Here is a 4,251-nt window from a genome sequence, read left to right on the forward strand (position 1 = left end):
CGTCCTCGTTGCTGTTTCCCCTTGGTCTCCCTGTGTCTCTCCATGTGTTTCCTCGGACCTCCCTGCATCTTCGTTTCTGGTTTGTTTTGTTAGTTTAACCCAGTTTAGGTTCTAGTTCCTTGTTCCCAGTGCCTCGTTGTTCGTGTGTCCGTTGTTAATAAATTCTCACCTGCACTTGAGCTGCCGCTGCCTGGTTCTAAGTTATTTCCACACGGCTTGCACCCGCAAACCGTGACAGTCTCCTCCTTTGGCCAGCTTATTACCCCAGCAGGGTACCTGATCACGGGCAGGGCGTAGGTGTTGATAGCCCGGATCTTGTTCTTACCGTTCAGCTGACTCCTCAGGACTTGCCTGACCCTCTGCAGGTACTTGGTGGTTGCAGCTTTTCTAGCGGCCTCTTCATGGTTCCCATTCGCCTGCGGGATCCCCAGGTACTTGTAACTGTCCTCTATGTCTGCAATGTTGCCTTCTGGTAGTTCAATCCCCTCAGTTCTGACTACCTTCCCTCTCTTTGTTACCATCCGACTACACTTCTCCAGCCCGAATGACATCCCGATGTCATTGCTGTATAGCCTGGTAGTGTGGATCAGTGAATTGAGGTCTCGTTCACTCTTGGCATACAGCTTGGCATATACAGGGAGTGCAGAATTATTAGGCAAATGAGTATTTTGTCCACATCATCCTCTTCATGCATGTTGTCTTACTCCAAGCTGTATAGGCTCGAAAGCCTACTACCAATTAAGCATATTAGGTGATGTGCATCTCTGTAATGAGAAGGGGTGTGGTCTAATGACATCAACACCCTATATCAGGTGTGCATAATTATTAGGCAACTTCCTTTCCTTTGGCAAAATGGGTCAAAAGAAGGACTTGACAGGCTCAGAAAAGTCAAAAATAGTGAGATATCTTGCAGAGGGATGCAGCAGTCTTAAAATTGCAAAGCTTCTGAAGCGTGATCATCGAACAATCAAGCGTTTCATTCAAAATAGTCAACAGGGTCGCAAGAAGCGTGTGGAAAAACCAAGGCGCAAAATAACTGCCCATGAACTGAGAAAAGTCAAGCGTGCAGCTGCCAAGATGCCACTTGCCACCAGTTTGGCCATATTTCAGAGCTGCAACATCACTGGAGTGCCCAAAAGCACAAGGTGTGCAATACTCAGAGACATGGCCAAGGTAAGAAAGGCTGAAAGACGACCACCACTGAACAAGACACACAAGCTGAAACGTCAAGACTGGGCCAAGAAATATCTCAAGACTGATTTTTCTAAGGTTTTATGGACTGATGAAATGTGAGTGAGTCTTGATGGGCCAGATGGATGGGCCCGTGGCTGGATTGGTAAAGGGCAGAGAGCTCCAGTCCCACTCAGACGCCAGCAAGGTGGAGGTGGAGTACTGGTTTGGGCTGGTATCATCAAAGATGAGCTTGTGGGGCCTTTTCGGGTTGAGGATGGAGTCAAGCTCAACTCCCAGTCCTACTGCCAGTTTCTGGAAGACACCTTCTTCAAGCAGTGGTACAGGAAGAAGTCTGCATCCTTCAAGAAAAACATGATTTTCATGCAGGACAATGCTCCATCACACGCGTCCAAGTACTCCACAGCGTGGCTGGCAAGAAAGGGTATAAAAGAAGAAAAACTAATGACATGGCCTCCTTGTTCACCTGATCTGAACCCCATTGAGAACCTGTGGTCCATCATCAAATCTCACATTTGATGATGAACCCCAGGATCTGAACCCCATTGAGAACCTGTGGTCCATCATCAAATGTGAGATTTACAAGGAGGGAAAACAGTACACCTCTCTGAACAGTGTCTGGGAGGCTGTGGTTGCTGCTGCACGCAATGTTGATGGTGAACAGATCAAAACACTGACAGAATCCATGGATGGCAGGCTTTTGAGTGTCCTTGCAAAGAAAGGTGGCTTTAATGGTCGCTGATTTGTTTTTGTTTTGTTTTTGAATGTCAGAAATGTATATTTGTGAATGTGGAGATGTTATATTGGTTTCACTGGTAAAAATAAATCATTGAAATGGGTATATATTTGTTTTTTGTTAAGTTGCCTAATAATTATGCACAGTAATAGTCACCTGCACACACAGATATCCCCCTAAAATAGCTAAAACTAAAAACAAACTAAAAACTACTTCCAAAAACATTCAGCTTTGATATTAATGAGTTTTTTGGGTTCATTGAGAACATGGTTGTTGTTCAATAATAAAATTATTCCTCAAAAATACAACTTGCCTAATAATTCTGCACTCCCTGTATTTGTGTGCACCAAAAAAGTAGTTTCTGTTCATCTGGACGTTTTCAGTGGGAGAAACGTTTCGTGACTCATCCAAGTGACTTCTTCAGTCTCAGCTGACTGCAGGTTTCCAGCTTCATAAACATGAGCATGAAACCACAAACAGAACTATTTCTTACCGAAGACGATTAGAAATCCTAACATCCATGTCCGCAGGAAAATTAGTCTCCACGTTACAGGCTGCATCACTTCCATTACATTCCCTTTTCCTCACTTCTAATATGAAGTAATCCAGTCAGTGAGATGATGTCAGGAAAAAACCAAAGGTCTCCAACAAGTGTGGCATCTCTTCCTGGAGCCTCCGCTGTTTTCCTTCCCACACATTGACCTACTTTGATGAGATTCCCGATCGTGCTTCGGTAAGAAACTTGTTATATTTGTGCTGTGATGTGCATGTAGTGGCTGTTGTGTTGTGAAATGTTGTGAAATAGCGCTGATGCAGTCCTCATTTATAAAGTGCTTTACAAACCCAAATGTGATCCTCTTGAACTGATTTTTAGTTTTACTGTTGTTATTTTCCTCTCAGATCTCGATTCTCTCACTAGTTAGCGAACATAAACTAATGTTAGTCTATAAGCCGCAACCAACCACGTGACGTCATGTTCCGCACTGACAGAAGATGGCGCTAAACATGTTTTTAAAACTTTAAGCACTTATAGATGTAACTGTGAAGCTGGATTTAAGAAATGTCAGTGTTTGAGGGCTCAGTGTGTAAATTAGCCTTTAAATTTGCAGCTTTCATGTCCTCTTAAAGGTCCAGCTGCTGTATTTCACAGAAAACAAAGAGCTAACTTCACTCAGAGATGGAGAAATCCCACTTTATCCTCTTTAATGCTCATCTTTTGTTTAGAGGAAAAGTTTCCCTCTACAATGGAGGCAACAGAAAATAGAGCTTTTTTTATTTTCTTCTTTTTGTCGCTCAATCTCTACTTAAGTAATTCAAGCTACTTACATTTATTAGAATTAAAATTTACACTGAACTAATGTTTGTATTCCCATTTATTGATATTATTTCATTATTAGTTAGCTTTGCACAAAAATAGCTGGTAGAAACGTCCAAAAGCATCCAAAGTGCTACTTTGAAACGTGCTCAGAGTAAGAAAGTAAGAGTCTGTACATTTTCATTTTTACTTGTAAAGAAATTGAATCAGTAGTTCAACTTTTACTGAGTATGTTTTAACACTAGTATTTGTATTTCTACTTAAGGACAGAATGTCTGGACCTTGTCACCTCTGGTGTCATTAGGATGAAGATTTGTGTCAGTCTGGGGGATTGTACTCTTAAGGTTTATATTATAAATGGTAATTATGTGAAAGTGCATTTCGGGGTTTGTTATGGAGTAACACAAAACTAATATAACACAGTGTAATGGATTACTTACTCCAGGTAATAAATAATGTAACACATTACTTTAAAGTGTAATGTGAATTACAGCATGAGCGTAACACTGATTAAAGCCACAATCAATAAATCTGCACATATGACAAAAAACACAATGATGCGGTAGAAAAACTTGTTTTTCATTCTTGGGTTGTATTTTTAAATCAATATGTTTTTTTTTTTTATTAATGAGCACGCCTATTGTCTTTGTTGGTGATGTGTGTTGTCATCAACCAAAGTCCAGGAAAAGCTTGATTATATAAAATAATTTCATTGGTAGCAACATTTTTACTAAAACAGAGACTGTGGTGACATTACTGAGGTAGTAATCTGATAATGATAAATGAAAACACATTATTTCTGCTTCATTCCTTTAATATCAAAAGAGAATTCTTTCTACTCACTCTACTAAATGCACATAATGTAAATAATGTCTGTGTGGTAACTGTGTGCAGTTTTTTTCTTTTTCTGTTGAGCATTGTTTCAGGTAGTTTTATTGTGAAATCCTGATTAGTATTTAATTAAATTTTTGAAAAACAGTAAACATTTTGATATTTAACTTATTCGTGT

The sequence above is a fragment of the Oreochromis niloticus genome, linkage group LG3 (assembly GCF_001858045.2).
Source record: "Oreochromis niloticus isolate F11D_XX linkage group LG3, O_niloticus_UMD_NMBU, whole genome shotgun sequence".
In the NCBI taxonomy this organism is placed as follows: domain Eukaryota; kingdom Metazoa; phylum Chordata; class Actinopteri; order Cichliformes; family Cichlidae; genus Oreochromis; species Oreochromis niloticus.